A 19193-nucleotide genomic window follows, 5' to 3' on the forward strand; every position below is an offset into this window, starting at 1 on the left:
TCATAGAGCAGGTTAACCCAAGGGGTCAGAAGCACTTCCTCCAGCCAAAGAAGAAGGAAGTCTTTGGGACGAGCAGCGTGCAGTTAACCAGGTAGTAATAAGGTAAAGGCAACAGAAGCCTTTCCTGAAAGACTTTTCCACAATGCTTTTACTGAATGAAAGGAGACTGTGTCCCTTTGCTACGTATAGGTATGTGCCTCTAAGCAAATATCCATCTCTCTCATCCACTGCATGAACAGCTGAGTCTGCACGGTAGGAGGCCCTACCAACACAGACTGCAGAGCTCTCAGTGCTGCAGTGAGCTGTTGAGCACTCATCTGCATGAATTAGATGCAGAAAAACAATAAACCAAGTTCAGAGTTCCTGGAGCTAGCTCCTGTTCACTATCCAGATGAAGACTTGACTGCTTTCCTTGCAATCTACACTGCAAAAATTTATTCATTGGGATGCTCGGGCCATTTGCATTGCTGTACACTGTGCTACAACACTCCTGGGAGACAGCATCTTCTCTTTTCCAAACCACTAGGCTAGCGATGCATTGACCTACAAGACAGTCCAGCCAGGCAAATCTAGCACTTGTCTCTAGTAGATTTTAGGGGAGCGATGGCAAAATGTCACCAAACACCCAGGGTCTAAATGAGTTATGCACTAAGCAGATCAAGTGACAGACTATCTTTGCACTGAAAACATTATAACAGTACAGAGAGGTTAATTTAATGAAAAGATGGTGGTATTTCCCCAAGGGAAATGCCTAGCTGTAGCAGCAGTGGTGAGGGCAGGTTTTGGAGATACCTGTCTCTCTCATTAGCTTGAACCTCAGAGGTCTATTTCAACCTCACCTATCCTACAATTCTATAAGGAGTCCACACTACTGGCTTAGGTTAGGCACTTGGTTTGTAGACAGCAAATCCCATGGCTAATTGACTTTCCTGAGCTCCAGTGAGGTTCCTGGCTGAATCATGCACTGGATCCCCGTTCTTCATATCTAAGTCTATCCATCCCTCCCATCACCTGAATTTGCTGGTTTTGTCAAAGCTTCCTGAAAATGAACAAAACTGCAGCATTCAAAGCTCTGTCTCTTTAAGCACCACAGTTTTCCCAAAGGACAAAAGTCAGTCCCACACAAATGGCTAGTACCAGCGGTTAAATGGTTTTCTGAACTTCTGCTAGTTCCATCTTCATGTCTGACTTCCATCCCCAAAAACTGAGTTTACACAGGTCTGTGTTTCTGCTCACAGTGCCAACATTTTGCCCTTCTTCTTTTGTTCAAAACTGCTGGAAAAGGAAGACTGTTTCTTCATCGGTTATTTGAAACCTTGGTGATTATATTTTTCATTTCACAAGAGAATGGAAGGGGTGGGAATTAGACACTGCCTATAGCAAACTAGCAGTATTTCACTACCTCTGCAATGACAGAGTTTACAAACTTCCATAATCTGCTCATGAAAGAACACACTGACAGTGAACTTATTTCTTCCAATATAATTTGTTAGCTTTGACCTTAGACCTTCCTTCTGGTTTGGGATATTGGCTGAAATCTTGCTGTTGGGATTAATCTCTCTCTCTCTAACTGAACTCTGGAAGGGAAAACAAGGTTTGCCTTACAGGGAATTAAGAAAAGTTTTGCAAAACACCCAGAAAACAACTAATGAGCCTTTTCCCTATGCACAGCAGTGTCACTGAAATAGAGATATGTCACATGATGACTCAGACCCAAAAGGAGTAGGGAGCATGAAGCACTTTTCCTGTTGGAATCAGTTTTCTCATTTCTATATTTTATCAGTTTGGCTGGGAGAGGAGAATGGGAAGCACAAGTGGTGTGTCTGTAGCCACAGAGTGACTCAGTCCTGGATCTGAGACTACGAATGCCCCCTCTTCTCTTAGCCTCCTGTCTTACTCTGTCAAGGCCACAAAATGTCCTTAGGCTGCTGACAGTTCCTCAGCAGCTGAGCCGTAGTTTATTCCTATAGGCTTTTATGGCTACATATATCATTCTGAGACAATTTAATCTCTAAGTATCATCAAGTTTATTTTCTTTGATCTGACAAATCCAACCTCTTTTTTTCTTTTCTTTTCAACAGTCTCTGTGGTTAATCTTTTGCCCGCTGCAATGTTGTTTCTCTGCAACTGTAGCAAGTCAGGGACCTCAGCTGCTGACTCTGCAAACATTGTTCTTAATCACTATTTTATGTGTTTTCATCCATAATGACAGCCAAAAATCCGTGAGCAGAGATGCTGTTCCACCATATGAGTTACCTGACTTTGGATAGTTAGACCGAAAAAAACTACAAACACACACACACAAAACCTACAGCAAGGACTAAGTGGCTATGAGAGAAAGCCACTTTTTTCACAGCAACCTCCAACCAGGAAGCTTATGCCCAGCTGGTCAGCTGAATTCCCTTCTTTTCAATGACCCAATTCACTCCTATCACTTATGAATCAGAGGCATCCTTCAGGATTTGGCAAGAGAAGGGGTGCAAGATTCTTGGTCCAATCCCATCTGATGAACCCATAGTCCATTCTTCCTTCGTAAGCCCCAGTCCAGCAAAGCCCTTAAGCACATGCAAAAACCCCCTTGACTTCAGTGGAATTTCTCACTGGCTTAACGCTAAGCATGTGGTTGCGTTCGTGCCACTGCCTCAGCGTGTTTCTCCAACAGCTCTGTAACGTGCCCATGACCTGGTAAGCAGCTGACACATTCCACCCAGCAGCAGTTCTCCACTCTGCAAAGTGATTCCTGCATCCAGAGAGTGGGCGATCCTTCAGCACAATAAAAGCCTAATTGCTAAATATCCTTTTATTTCTTATCTTCGTGCCCAGTCCTCAGCAATATATTGAACTGTCAGAAGGTAAGGGAGAGGAGGAAAATTCCTGATTAGTTTGCTTCTTATCAGTCACTGAAACAGGCTTGTAAGAGGAGAGGCAGCACAAGAACTGGAGTAAAACAGACACAAGTAGGTCCACGCCGTGCGAGAATCATAAGGATGTTACATGAGGGAGGGAGAAAGAGATCTAACACCTTGAGGAAAAGATACTGAGTTTAAAGAAATCTGCCCATAGGAAACTTGCCTGACAGCTGAGAAAAAGAGAACTCAGCAGATGACAAATCCATGGCCAACACTTCATGTCTCCTTGATCTTTTCTTTTAAGAGCAGCCATGCTTTTTCCAGCTGCTTTTCTTCATCCTTTTTCCTTAGGGTCCTTTCGGCCCCCAAAAAAAAGTTTTGGCAGAGATTTTCTCACCTGCAGGGCTTGTCCTTCTCTCCCATAACTGTGTTGGACAAAGAAACATCACACTTTGGAGGCCAGCTAGAGAGATGCCTAAGGAAGCATTGCATGGAAATTACAACAGGGATGGATGGGGCAGGATTAAGAACTTGCTACAGAGAAAAAGACTGAAAAGTTCTTCCAGGAACATTTTATTTAAAACGTTGGTCTGCCTACAATTTAAGCCCATGCCTGTTCTGCCACATATCCAGTTCCATCTCACCAACATGAACACACCGAGGAGGATCTTAAGCAACCCAGACTAACAAGATTTGTTCAAATGTTTCCCACAGGAGAGAGCTGAACCTGGCCAACTTCTATTGATCTTTCACCTGTACCTGTGTCAGACGACTTAGTAAAATACACTGACTTTGTGTTGCCTTTATTTGTTGACCTCACTGGATTTCACTGCTACAGCTCTACTGTCCAAGCCATGTGTATGCTTTGGCAGGGGGTGAATAACTTCTAAAATGCTGACATCTGCCCCATGTTTTCTTAGCAGGGTTTGGAGTTCAAGGGCAATCTTTACTTTTGGGAAGCTGTGGGGAGAAAATTTTTGACTGAGACACAATGACTCAACAAACAAAAGGCTTGAGCTTGAAATGTGAGGTATACCGAATTCTTCCCCTTGCTAGAAGGGCTACAGTAATTTTTAAGAGATAAGAAATCATGTAAACTCGTACAACCCATCCCCACCTTCCTTCTATTTGCTTTGCAATATTCAAGTTATAAATATTTAAAGAGCTTTGTGTAGCAAGAGCAGTCACAAGGCAAGAGCAGTCACAAGGCTTGAATTCTTCAAAGCCTTTCTGACTTTCCACTGACCAGTTCATTTAGAAATTATTTTGCCCTGTGAAGAAACATCTGTCATTAGTCACCATTGGCAAAGTAGTGACATGAACATGGGGGAAATACCCCATTTTGACATGGTGCTTCTACAGACCCAGGGAGCACAGATATTGACAGAAAAGAACAAGACTAGGATAGGAAGCATTCCCATAATCCCCATTCTTCTAGACCAATAGATGAAACAGATGTCTTTATGTCATGACCTAAGTATCTTTAAGCAGTTAGCACACCCCTAGAATGTTTTTCTTACCCATCCATCCATCTATCCATCCACCAAAAATGCTACCCTACTTTTTTCTCAGGTCCAGCCTAGGTGATCCAAAGACCCACTTGTTATTAGAAAGGACACCAAACAGGACTGAGCTACTGCTTGGGTAGATATCCATGGGAAACTTGTATTTCAGATCCTATCTCGAAATGCTAAATTAAGACTTTCCAGCTGAAGATTGTTGTATATGAAATTTGACAATACAAAGGAGGTGTTTACCCTGTGTGGGTTACTGGCTACAGCTCACATGATGGACTGAAAGTTGCTGAGAGAAGGTAGGTGTGACTGTTTCTGCCATAAATGTGTGTCTGACTTGGCAAGAAGATAACTTTTTTTCTGCAGTAAAAGGATATAAAAGAATATTTTGTCATAATCTCTGCACCAGGATGGAAATACATCAAAATAAATCCAAATGAAAATTGCCAGCTGGTGACAGCTGGCAAGGAAAATTCTGGAGGAGAAAAATGGTTGTCTTAGTTTTTCAATTCTTTATTTCTTCAAATAAAAGCAAGTTGAGATCGTGTGATGGACCAGTGGAAGATTCAGAAGTGTAATGTTGGTCTTCATAAGAATCCCCTTCTCTGGAAGGAATATTTTCATCTGTCCCACTTCCAAAATGGATTAACCAGAAGTAGTATAGTGTGTCTCCTGGTAAAAGATCTAAGACAAACATCCTTAGAGTTAATGACTTAGCCTTAGATTAGTCTCCCAGGAGAGAAAAAAACACTGGTCCCCTTTTCTAAAACATTCTAAACTAATCATATAGCTGTGATAATTAATGATTTATCTTTTCAGTGGACAGAGAGAACAGATGAGAAGATTTATAGCTTTATTACATCTCCACTTTGATATCTGTAATTTCATAAACATGGTACTCATGTTGAGTGTTCATCGAAGTAAATAATAATGCATTTTGAAACCATGTAGAAAAATGGATAAATGTTCCATGACCACAGGTCTTCAGGGGATGGCAGAAAGCAGCTTGCTTTCAAGGGCTAGTTTCATATAATACAAGTTCAAATTATGCACAAGAGATTTACTTGGTGACTGCGGCTTTTTCTCTTAGCAACTGGTCATGACCAAGACTTCAGTATTCTCAGAAGTGTTCAGTATGGAATATTTATTTGTGAATTTCTTAAGCAAGCAAATTCTGTTCCTCTAATTATTAGTATCTCCAACTGTTTTAGAATACTAATACTTCTTGACTTTTTGGCTAGCCTGACATCAGTATATGGGAAGCTTTATGAATTTTGCAAGTCTCTCTTGTAAAACAAAACAAAATAGATGGAACGTTACTATTTTGCTCTCATTACCACCTAACTTAAAAATTCACTTTAGAAGAGAGAAAAAGATCCTCTAATGGTACCAGTCCTTCACCTTTGACTATAGCATAACCCTAGAGAACAAAAAAGGTTACATCTGCTTAAAGCTTAGGATAAAGTGTTGTGAAACAAATTCCACTTCTAATTTCATCCTATGCTGCATTTTCTCACTCCTAGCTGTAAGTGGATTTGCACTGAAGAAAAGTTTTACTTCATGGCCATCATCAAACGTGACTCTCACTGATTTGAAATCTTTGTGGAGCACCTTTCCAAGAAAGGCTAAGCCTCCACAACTCTGAGGGAAACCCTCACTATCTCACTACATTGGCCCCTTCACTAGTTGGTGTCCTTGCTGCCAGCAGCATTGCATTTCAGCGGCATATACTTTTCCACACGGAGAAACACAAGTAGCAGGTGCAGACAAAGTTTATTAGACCTGTCTCCAAATCAACATACAGATGAAAAATATGACACTGATTTATTGTTTACTAATTATTGTGCAGATTCACATAATAGAGGAGAGAAAATCCTCTGTATCTTTAATGACTGATAAGCCAAGAGTCATGAGGAATGAGGAATGAAAAATGTAATCTAGATACTACCACCAAAGCAAAAAGAGTAAATTTCTGGAACAGATGGCCTGGAAAGTTTGTGAAATCTCCGTCATGGAGGGATATTAAAAGCAGTCCAGGCAAAGGCCACTTTCAGTTGAACTGCCATTGTCTTGGCAAAGGTCAGTGCAATGAACTGCCTCTCATGATCCCTCCCATCTGTTTACCCTGTTCTCTGAAACACTCAAGATGTATTTGCACACAAGACGCAGGTGCACTAAAGTGTTCCAAAGGCATGCAGCTTTCTTGTAAATAGTTTCTCGACATATTGCCTTGTCTACACTTCTGTGCCCAGCAGCTAGAAACACCTAGGCACCCTTGGGATGCTTTAATAAACACCCTGACCAAATCTGCTTCAGAAACAACAGCCCATTTCTCCTGGAGAGCAGCATGCTAGACCTTCCCGGGACATAGCAGCCATAAGATGACAGCACAACCACAGGACACTCTCAGCCCCGAATCTCTGCTGCCAGGTCAAGATCTCCCAGCACACCTCTCCTGTCCCGGGCCAGACGTGAGGGAACTGCAGCTATCCTGTTGTCCGCCACCACTGCTGAGCGCGTTTCTCTCCAGCGAAAATGACACAAGCAGCAGCCTCCTGCCCTCCCCGGCTGGCCGACCCCAGCCTCCCCCCGAAGGCAGGGAGGAATAGCTCTCCACAGTTGACTCCTTCGTTCCAAGGCAGAACTCAAGTCGCAGCAGACTCATTTGTTTGCTTATATTTAGAAAGAGGGGGTGGAAGGGAGGAAAGGAGGACATGAGACGGGAGATACACAAACTTTTTGTTTTCACGCAGAGCAAGAGCACCCTCTGCAGCTGAATGCCCAGAGAACAGGCGGGCTCTGAACAGGAAGGTGGATGCCTCCAGCTCTGCCCACCTCAGGAAAACAGATTCAAACCTGTTAAACAGACCAAGGCACGTGTAGGCTTCCAAGTGTGGAAGGGCCTGGGGTTCAAGGCAAGGTCACAATCACTTTGATTCATCACAATTCTGACCTGGAAAGGTATTTGTACCAGCTTCAAGGGCTGAGAGTAGGCCAAGGCTGATCTGACCTTTCAGTTATTGCAGTGTTCCAGACATTAAGTGTTGGAGCATCACAAGGTGGGCTTTCCTATACCCAGAGGATCAGAAAATCAGAGTTGTCTTGGATGTCATGAGACTTCACAGGAATGCAAAATTATGTTTCATTTGTTTATTGGACTCTGGGTGGTTTTTTTCATTAACTTGGGTTTTTCTTCCTTATTGCAGAAGTTAGAAGATTGTTTTCTTTCTGAGAAAGTGAAAGCCAAGAACCCCGTCTTATGAAGAACACATGAATCTCAAAGCTGCAGTTTCATGGTAGCAACCAAAAACTGAGGAATGAGGAACACAGCTATTTGTCTCCCCCCACCACTTCCCAGCTTCACTTAGGAATATAGTTTTATATCCCGCTTGCATTAAAGATTAGATTTTTTTTTTTTTTTTTTAGAAACAAAACAAAAGCCCCTCTTCATCTTTCATCTGACCTTAGAGGCAGTGAGGAACTTCTCTGCTGCAGGTTTACAGACCCTCTGTTGATTGTTGATTGAAGGAAATATTGTGAATTTCACATCCAGGGCCATACTGGATATCTGCAATAGCACAGAGATGTGTGGGGATGTATTGTGATGCAGATCACCAAATCATATCCTCTCCATAAAATTATCCATATCCATCGCACAAAAATATCCTAGCTGTGATGAGAGAGCTAAAACTTTCTATGGTCCTAGTGTAACATTTTCTACAGCTTTTCCTGACAACAAGGGAGCATAGGGCAGTTAATAAACAGACTAGGGTCTGGTTTATTAATTAATTATGGGCTAAATACAACTAGAAAAGCCTATTTATGTAGGGGGACAGTGTTTCCTTGGCATGTATATTTAATAAAATGTTTTGGCTTTTCCTGTTGAATCTCAAGAATTAAATTATTTGAGGTCCATGAGAAAAGAGGAGCGGACAACCATTAGCTTTTGGCTTGGAGCAGAATTGGTCTGTTTTTCCATTTTCAACAATAAGAGGTAAAATGGCACTTTTGAAACTCAAATTCTTCACTGTGAAAGAACCAAAGCCATTTTGACATTGTTTTCAAGGACACTCATCCAGCCACCCGATATCTCTGAGCTACACATCACTAGAGCATCAAAAAGAATCCATGTTCCTTGTCAGCAAACACTAGCATCTTGTTGTACCTGGTCACTTGTGCAAAAGTCCCATAGACATCAACAAGTTATTTCTTGTGAAATTGTTTCAGATCTATTTCTGAGGGGAAAGTAGACTAATGAAATAATAACCCAAAAACCCATTCTGTGGTTTTTTAGAGCTAGAATTTGATCCAGTTTTTCTCTTTCAGTGTAATAGACAATTGCAAATGGACTGACTGTTCCTGGACTCTTCTTCAGCAGAAATATAAGCTGAATTTTGATGACAGCTGGGACCCATTTGGCTTACTTGGAGATCTGAACCATATTATAATAACTAGAAATTACACAGCTGAACCCAGGGACTCCAGACTTCTAAATGCTGGACTCAGACCTGACTCATGTGTTGGCTGATCTCGTGTTCAGAACCATGAACTACCCTTGCTGTTGAAAGGACAGGTTGGCTTGAAATGGACTAAAGTCATTAGGTTCCATTGTATTTCCTTCTGCATATCAGCATACCCAAAATGCTGGCATATGTCTTCTCCCTCAGAACCCTTGCATCTAAACATGAACTGAAAGGCCTATAATACTCCTTTTTCAGCTCACTTCTACACACATTTTGCCTTCATGACGGGTCTTGGAAAGATGGACTATGCTTTCTGCAGCACAGTTGAACAGGCTCCTGTGGTAGGGCTGTGAACATGGCAACATGTCTATGTCTTCTTGAGGCCAGGAACTTCACCTACATCCTGCAGGTGCTCTTGCTGCTCTCCCACAGCACTCCCCAGATGTCAATCCAGGAGGAACAGAGAGGATAACTTGGAGTCAGTCTCCTGCTTGCGCAGACAAAAGCACCAGGTTTTCTGAAGGGACAGAATAGCTGGTGCTACTGGGAAAGTCAGGAGGCCACTACCATTTGAATGCTACAAGAAAAGCATGCTGAGATTTTTTTCAGTGCTGCAAAAAGTCTGGAACTGTTTTGTTCAAGCCGGGTTCATTGATGCCCTGCTCATCTCTTGCACACACACGGAGCTGCTTGTCCCTAGTTAGTTTTCTATGCAACTTATCCCTTAAGCAGGTGCTCTGGTCACAACCTCAGGCAGTACAAAGCCTCTCATCCCAACAGGGAGCAGCCCAGACAATCCAAGCAGAGAAAAGCGCTCCTCAAACCACAGGGATCTGACTGTTCTTTTCATTTAAATTCTGTGTTCTTTTTGCATAATACCTCATTTTGCATTTCAAAAGCCAAGCCCTAACCTTTCTTCTTGCAGGTAATTAGCTGGAAAAATGTCAATAAGTCCCAGTGTCTTTTTTGAAGCCCATAAGGAGTTATAATATTCCTGATCCAGCTCTGTGTATCTCCTCATTAAAATCAAAGGCATCCTCGGCAGCTGACCTTGATAACTGCATAGGGCAAGTTCTCCTTGATGTGTACCTTAACTTTCTGATTTGGGGGTCATGCATTGGTGATGCTCTATCCACCATTAGGTGGAGGAACACTTTCAAGGAAACCATGGAATCACAGTGCCACCATACCCTAGACAAGGTGAGGCAGCAACACTGAATGTTCACCCACCAAACGTCATCTGCAGACACCAAGCATCCTCCATCTGAGTTTCAGCATGTTCCTTCAAAAAGGCCTGATTATGGTGCTGCCTGTGTGGCCTCAGCAGCGGCTGCTGGGATCACAGAAAGCAGCCTAAAATCATGGGTGGCTATGGTTAAAGAGTAGCTACACAAGCCTCAGTTGCAACAAGAGGGGATTGTAAATTGAAGAGAAATAGACGCGTTCCAAAGGGAAAACATGAGATTCCACCCATGTTTAGGCTGTGCCTAGTTGACAAGGATAGTTAGGCATAATTACCTTCAATTTTCAGAAGAAGGGAGGAAAACATGGAGGTTAAGATTTTTGTCCAAGGGCACTTTATGTTACACAGTGTTTCAAAGATCAGCATTTTGAGTTTGGACTCTAAAGCACTGGTTTCAAAACTGGGATTTGAAAGGGTTTTCAGGTAAGTATCTTTGGTAAAACAAAGAATGTCACAGCCCAGAAAACCAGCACAGGCTTTCTCACTCCTGACAAATAGTATTATTCTTTGGGCCAACCAGATCTTCTCTGAGATGCCTAATGTTTGTCACAATTGAATGACTAGCATATCTATCACTACTACAAGTGCAAGTGATAAAAAGTAAATAATTTCTCTGTTTTCCATTTTATGGAATTCTGATAGCTTCGAAGAAGTTAGTTGAGCAATTAGATGTGCATTTTACATGCACACTTGCACATCTATACTGTCTAGAATCTGGTTCCAGGCTAATGCTTGCCAACAGTATTGGGCCACCAGTGTTTAAGTAGGATGCAATGTGGCTCACATTCAAATGATATGTCTCACTTCTATACTGATGGTTTCTTCTGTATGTCCACATCCAAACAGCAACACTGCCAGCTCCCTGCAGCCCCTGCTGTCCAAGAGCTACTGTGTCTCCTGGTCATCCAAGGCAAGAGACCTCTCTCTCACTCCAAAGCCAGCTTACATGACTCCAAATTTTGCCCTAATTTCCATAATCAAACTGGGGATGTGTTTGGATATGATTTCTTCACTCTGTAGTCTCTCCTGTCATGGCCACATGCTCCTCATTTTGCATGACATTTTTGCTTGCACAATCAATCCTTTGTACGTGCAAAAGCTCACATTTGTGCTTGCCAGTCAAGCAAGCCATTGTCCGCTCAGCCTGTCTTTGTGCTTGCAAAAATTCTAGGGCAAATGCAAAGGCTGAACAGAAGAGCCTTTGGGACTCCCAATTTTCTTAGCAGCCAAATCCAAATGCATTTCTAACTCACAACGACATCATTGCAGTGAATGCAAGCACACATCCATCCATCCATCCATCCATCCATACATCCATCCATACATCCATCCATACATCCATCCATCCATCCATCCATCCCAGCACAAAGGCAGAAGTCCTGGTCCTGTACAAGCTGATGGGAGCCCTCCCTCTGTTTTCTGAGAGATGCCTGAACATCCCTGGACTTCTTTTCAAGTCTCCCTTTAGCAGAAATGATGCTCCTCAGTTGCATGTGCTTTGCCACTTGCAGCAGCAGAGGCAGCCACATGACCCAAAGTAATTAAGGCACCGAGCACTCCGACCAGCTTGCTGTCGCATTCTGTTTGGTCACAAAAGAGCAGTCATGGACCATTTCGACCGAAAACAGACCTGAACACAGAGACTTCATTGTCCTGAGGCCAGAAGAGATGGCTGCTGGGAAGAATTTGAAAGGCATAGGTTTCAGTATGTATGTTGCTTTTCCATGAAACTATATACACTTTTGCAAATTATAAACTGTTTCCTGTCTATGTTCCAGCACTTTGGGCTCAAATTAAAATCTCCTTAAAATTGGACCAGCAGGAGGGGGAAGAAGGAGGAGGTGTTTGCTGGAGTTCTTGAGCAAATGGGAGGAATTTAAGGTCTTGTCCTCTGTAATTCCTCCCCTGTAAAGGAATGTACTTCACCAGGTTGCTACATACTGAAATAAACTTGGCAGCAGTGAGAGAAGCAATGTTTTCCTTCAGGTTTTTAATGCTTTTGGCTTGGACTGCATTCTCATTGCTTCTTCCTATTGCATTCTCCTGCCTTTCCATCCAGGTGCCACTTAACATACTGGCCATTTTGCCCAGGGACACAGCAATAAAAGAAACCATTCTACCAGGCTGTGATGTTTTTCTTCCCCTTTGCCACTGGCGACCAGCAGGCCTCCAGGCACCAGGCACTGGCCAAGGGATAGGTAATGTTTTATATGCCCCTTGCATGGAGTTTGCTTGAATACCAATTACAGCCTGGGGTGCCTCTGTCCCCCCAAGGACTGAGAACATCTGGAAGCATTCACAGGCCAAGAACAATCTGGCTCAAGTCCCAAATTGGAGGGAAAACAAATCAGGGAGCCCAGGAAGTCATCAAATTGAGGTTCACTGAGGCACATCAAGGACCTGTCTCCGATGTTTCTTCTCCTCTCTCTGCTGTGTCGTGGGAGTGCTATGAGGTGAAGAGATCCACCTGTCTGCTGACCCCATACTGTGCCCCTGCCATCACCGGGGATACTGTCATTCACACAATGGACCTATTTCTTGGACTACTTTCCTTCTGTCTTCAAGAAGGACTCACTATCCTGATCTCAAAATCAGTATTCCAACATTTCAAGCCTTGAACTTTTCCAGCCTTCTGAAACTGGTGTCCTGTTTCCCAGCATCAGATTTCCCAGTGCATCCTGGGTGCCTTGAGAGAGCAATAAGCCCCACTGAGACATGGACAGGCACTTCAGCTCACAAGGAAGGACTGTTCTCTCTAACACCAGTGCTCAGTCATGGCCCATCTTCAGGTACCTCTTTCAGCCAGTGGAAACCGTTCAGCACCTGACAGAGGATTATTCAGGCCGTGCACTTTACATTCTGATGACCATGTGATGCCCTGAGAAACTGATCTGCCTTTGCTGACGTTGCTCTGGAGGGATGGACACTCCTTTCCAAATTGATGCTGCAACAGTGCCTGCACCACAGTGCAGGCAGAGTGCTCAGTGGCAGCTGGTTGGGAGAGCAGAGAATTCAGCGCACAGTAACCCACCCCACTTCTGAGGTGAGTTTTCTAGGCCATGTTGGTCTGTCTGGATCAGTACTGTGCTCTAGACCTCTGGTTTAAAAGCTGAAACTCAAACAACTGAGGAAACCAAAGAGAATACTTTGGTGTAGAAGAAAATATGGACTGGTCTTCACGATTTTTTCCTGGTAGTTGTGATCATAATGAAAAATTATGCCATACCAGAGGCATCTATGGACCAAATATGTGCATGATTTATAGCCCAGCATGAGTTCTCAGTTCAGATTTGCATCCAAGATTACAGAAACCAGGAACAGTCTTTCTAGGGATATTCTCAGAGGAAAACAGTGGGGAAAATGTGGAGAAAGTTTTGGATTATTTTCTTTGGCTTCTGTTATGTTCCACACACACATAAAGGCAAAGAGATGAAGACAGGAAGTAGGCAGTTAATATGTTGATTTGCTACTCTAATTGGAGTAGCAGAGTCCTACGAGGCATGCAGCACAACTGTGGTCTAATCCCACCTCAGCTTTCCGGACTAAGTTCAACTGCAGCAGACCATTGCTTCATTTGCAGATGGCTCAGAGTAAAGTACATTTCAGAGGAATAGCAGCAGAATCTATGTCCTCCTAATCTGGAGTAGGGAGAGGAGAGGAGAGGAGAGAGATTTTGCAGTGTCTGATGCGTACAGCTCATGCTCCCATAGGACACTGGCCTTGGTAACTCCAAATCTTGAGCTTTTCAACATGGTGGGAACAGCAATCTGTGTTTCTTTAAGTCATGCTGGGCAGGGGGTGTTACTCTGCCAGCTCTGTTTGACCCCTGTTGGTTTACCTGATGCCCCCCCTTGCACACTCGTGTTCATAACTGAATATTGTTCCTTTCTTTTTTGACATACCTGCAACTTCAAAGGCAGAGTAGATGGTTGCTCTCATGAATCCATCCCAGGAGAGAACAAAGGAAGAAACAAAAAATCTGGTGGAGAGAGCATCCTATAGCAAGCATAAAGGAGGCGAAAAGTCCTCTACCAGGACACAGGTATCGTGATAGACAAGGATATATATTCATTTCAGACAATATAAATCAGGATTCAATTGTTTCAAGTTTTATGTGGGGACTTTCATGGCAACAGATAGGCTTGTAGCCTGGGAGACTAAGACAAGTCCATATATGAGGTCATCACAAGCAGATACAGAACCAGCAAAAAAACTGTTTCTCTTCCTGTGTTCGCAGCTGGCTTCAGCTCTGCTGCTAAGGTTAAGCAACACTGAGAATAAAGAAATTCCTTCATTTTTGCAGTTTCAGCTGGAAGGTCCAGAGATCTGAACTCAGCTAAATAAGCCAATTTTTCCAAAGCTGAATTTTATAGAGAAAAACTAATACAGAGAGCACAGTAATACAGAAAACATGCTGTCACTCCTCCATGCCACGGTGTGCCTTCTGCTGGAGAACGCAGAGGCTCAGAGTGGATGTGCAGAGCTCAAAGTAGTGTCCTTCCTACTCATCCAAAAACAATTGCCCTGGGAAGAGTACAATTGTAGGTCCACGTCTGCTCTGGTCCCACGTCCATGCTGAAGGCAAAGGAGGTTATAGCTGCAACAGGCAAATTCCCAGTCCCCAGCTGCTCTTGGGGCCATGTTACTGCTCTGCTCCCCTTGTTCATGATCAGCTGCTTGGGATGTGTTATGCAGGTTCCCTTGCTTTGCACCTCATCACAACCTGATGTATTACTCAGTCCTAAAAGAGTTGGTAGATCTGCCATGTTGTTGTGGGGTTTTTCCCCCCATACAAAGCAAAACACAAAAACCTCTGTTGAAAGGCCTGTCACAGACAGGTATATTTGTTAGGGTGCTCAGAAAAGGTACTGACAAAGCAGATTTTTGCCTAATGAGGGAAAGAAAGAAGGAGAGAAAAAAAACCCTGGGGAATCCCCTTCCATTATACTTCCATTATCTTTTCCACTTGAACAAACAAAACCCGGTAACTTTTGGTACAGCATTTGGGATCTTTCTAATCAGGATGATTAAGTGCTGCCCGAAATCAATGCAGTGTTTCGTCAATGCTCCATGTGCCAACCTTAAATGCTACAACCAAGGTGGGTATTAAGTGTGCAGTTGAATTTGGTCATGCCCTTCTCCCCGTTTTGCGAGAGCACCAGGGCAAAGACTGGTCTGTGAACACTCTGTGCATGCTAGAGAAGATGGAACATCCATGTGTTCCAGTAGAGGCTGAAAGCGAGAGAGATTTATGGTCCCTGTTCTAGGTCCCTGATCAGGCTAGAATTCTGGAGACCTATCACTGACCAGGGCAGAACTGATTGTTGTTATATCTGGCTGCTCAAAGCTCTGTTTGTAGACAGGGAAATTAGCATCTTCAGAGATCAGTTTATCCAACCTTTCTTGCTTCGTTCCTGAAAGGCAATGAACCCTTCCAGTCCAAAAAAAAAATTCATTCTCTATTAATTGAACCCAAGCTTTCCTATGCTAAGCAACACATGCTGTATACTCTTAATTTGATTTCAAAAAAACAAATAAGCAAGCGAACACCAGTGGATGCATATATGGACTTTATCTTACTCCTGATTGCCCAGAGCAGGAGGACTCCTTTAGCTCCATTTCCTCACGGAACAGGAGCACAACTTGAAGGTATCGAGTTCCAACCCACAGGGAGAGTTTATGAGACGGACATAAGAGCCTGAAATGCGACTCCAAGATGTGTTTTTGAGAATATTGCCACTGAAAGCCTCTCAACTGAAAATGCTTCATATAAAACCCGTCATCAGAGCAGCTAAAAGAGAATGCTGGTGTCTGAGTACGAACTGAGGAATCAGCAAATTCATCTGAAATTCAGATGCCAGCACTGCGACACATATGGAAACAAGCCTTATCCTTTCTAATATATATGATCATGGGGATCAGGTTCCTTGCAGGACCCAGGCCTCAGACAGACAGGGGATTTAGGCAATGGATGACCTTGAAAATGCCGCAGCATAAATCACCATGCAAACCCAGGAGGGTGGCTCTGTTTTCCCCATATGAATATTTAAAGAACACTCATTTTTTCTAAGTGATAGATGACAAGCAGGTGGCCTGAAAACTGGAAGTATTCTTGCCATTTGTTCTGGGAGATTTCTTCACAGGTTTTGCATTTACTTCTTTATCTACTTATTTATTTATTGGTGGTTTGCCATCTTATTCTCCAAGGCCAGGAGTTGGTTTTGGAAACTTTCCTGGAGAACGGCGTTCCTGTTCTGGGACTGCTTTCTAAGCCTGGTTTTGATTTTAAGCAAGCAAGATCTGATTTCCCTGCTTTGCTCCAAGCTACCTTGCAAACCACGCTTTGGACCAGATCCTCAGTGCTTGCTCCATGGTTGGGACTGTGCTGATCTCATTAGCATGTGAGTACAGCCAGATCTGATCAGCCCAAAGGACGCAATACCTCTTCTTTGACATTATGCAGTAACAGGTGCCCAGAGAAGAATAGGCAAGTGCCAGCTAAGTGCACAGTGATGCTTTCCTGGAGTGCTCTCCCACTCTCCAGTAAGCAAGTGGCTTTGTGTTCAAAAGCTCCTTATTTATCCAGCTAGTTTTTGAAATCATGCCAGCTTTCTTACCTTTCCTGGTCTCCTGTGGCAAGGAGCTCCTTTGATTAATTTTTGAGAGTTTATATTTGCCTCTTTGATTGTTTGTGTTCTTCAAATGTTTCCTGCTTTTACAGATATTTATAAAATCTTCCCTTGGCTACCTTGTTTCCCAGCTGAAGAGTTCCAGTCTGCTTAATTCTCTTACAAAAGCTCTTCCTTGCTTCTGACCACCCCTGTCAAAGATGCATAAGACACAGGTATGAAATCCATCAATAAGTCCCACCACATAGTGGGTCTGGGGAGTGGGGCAAGGCTCTTCATACCTCTACTACAGCAGAGCCTGTATACATACACCACACATCTCTAAGCAGTACGAACATGTCTATAGAGGGCATCTTCTAACTCAGTAGTTTTACAACATAAATAGGAACAGGAGGGAGTAAAGCAAGTCACAAATCATAATGCACAGGGCAAGATATTTTCCTCAGATAACCTGGTGACTTCAAAGTCCAATTGCAGGGTGAGTTAAGGAAAAAAATGCCTAAGATATATTATCCGAGCATTAATGGAGACATCCGCCAAAGCCATTTTCTGGACCTGAGCATAGATTTAGGAGTGGGCAGATGAACAGCACTGTGAAAGCACTCTCCACTGGAAAAAGTGGTGCTGAGACACGGCCTAGAGAGAGACTGGCAGCGAGAAAGCAGTTCATGAGCCTCAGTCTGCCCTGGCTGATTTCCTCCCCCTCTTCATTAGCATGAATAATAATGAAGTAACACGAAGAGGGGGCGTTGCTGGCAAGACTAGTGACAGAGCTACTGAGTCCCTAAGGAAAGCGTATGCAATTATCTGAATGAATTAAGACTGAAACCAGAGATAACCAGTATGAATAAATGAGCAGAGATGAGATCAGGCTGATGTCATTCACCTCGGGCAAATTTTAGATATCTCTCCAGGCGGAAGTTTCGCTAACCAGCACAATGGAAATAGGAAATTAAAAACAAGCCTCCGAACCATGAATTTCACCATTGAGTGCTAACACAACTCTCTCCCCAAAGCCAAGGAAGAGGTCAAGTGGGGGAGAAAATATCAGGTTCCCATTTATCTCAGAACTATCTCCTAGTGTCCAGCAGTGCTTTGACATGGTTGTGTGGCTTCCAATGGGTAATTCCCTTCAGCCTCCCCTTCCAGCTTTCCTCCACCATGCTGGGCTCATGGAGGTAAGATACAAACCCCCACACAGTGGTCAAATCTAACAGTCCTGACATTTGCCAAAGCTCCAGCAATTGTGCTAGCAATTTTTTGGAAGTGTTAAGCACTACTTGACAGCAACACAAATCAGGAAACTCAACAAGCTTTTAAGCAAAGCCAGAAAAGAAAATTGAGCTACTGCTGTCTTTTTTTTTTCTTTTTTCAGTGGAAGTATATGAATTGAGAGCAGAGCTGCTGACTGGTCTCACGGTAACTGACATGCAACCTCTTGGTGAAGCCATTAGCCATGGATGCAAAAGGGAGCATTCTTGTGCATTGTTTCCTTCATTTATCTCACCAGCTGTATTTATGGATTTGCAGAATGCTTTCTACAGTTTGCAAATGACTGCCTCATACAGCTCTCTCCATCTTTAAGATTTTTATGATGTGGAGACAATCCAGCGTCTAGACCAGTAATGACAGCTCACATCTCAGCCAAGCCTTTTCTTAATTGTCCATGGGGCTGCCAAGGAAATCTAAACATTCATACAAACAGCAGCATTACTAAAAAGACTTTGACCAGCTGGCATCTTTCCCTGCCAGTCCTGGGGCAGCTTCATACTGTATATTTCCTAGAGCTCAATCCAGTCTGGTCTTAAAATAGCTCAAATGATGGTGGTTCCCTGAAAAAAGAGAGTATCTGCAGAAAATGTAATGCCTTCTGACTCTGTCCATTGGGGTGAAGCTTTGTTACTCCTTTACTCACATGTTGACCTCTTAGCTTTTTTGAAACTGTGTGGCAGGGCCAGAGTTTTGGAGTTCCTTCTCCCACACTGATGGAGCCACATCTCTCATGGTGAAGCTCCAGAGCCATGGGATGTTCCAGTGTCAGCTGCAAAGTGTCCCTGATCCCATTTAGGATCTACAGGAGCTACCATAGTGCAAAAATATCATTGTCTCAAAAAATCGTAGTTTGTATGGGAGAAAGTTTGGCTGTCCCACAAAGACATATACTTATGCAATCCCTTTCTTAAGGTGTATTCTGTTCTTCTGGACCCTCAGCATCTCCCGAAGAAGATTATGTCCTTTGTTTGCAGCACAGATTTCTGTCACTTCTTTTCCCAGCCAGCTGTCCTGCAAATTGGTGATTTTCTCAATCTTCCACAGTTCTCCAGCTCACTTATCTCTGTTCTCCCACTTTGGCTGTGTACCATTGCCAAAAGCAGGTCCAAGGCCAAGTGTTGTGATACAGGTGTGACTGTATCATCAGCCCTGACAAATCCTTCCCTAAATTTCTTCAAGACTGAGATCCTTGCAAAGATTGTCATGAAATCCTAAGACCACAT

The sequence above is a fragment of the Pipra filicauda genome, unplaced genomic scaffold (assembly GCF_003945595.2).
Source record: "Pipra filicauda isolate LSUMZ 115617 unplaced genomic scaffold, ASM394559v2 scaffold241_size1546129_pilon, whole genome shotgun sequence".
NCBI classification, from domain to species: domain Eukaryota; kingdom Metazoa; phylum Chordata; class Aves; order Passeriformes; family Pipridae; genus Pipra; species Pipra filicauda.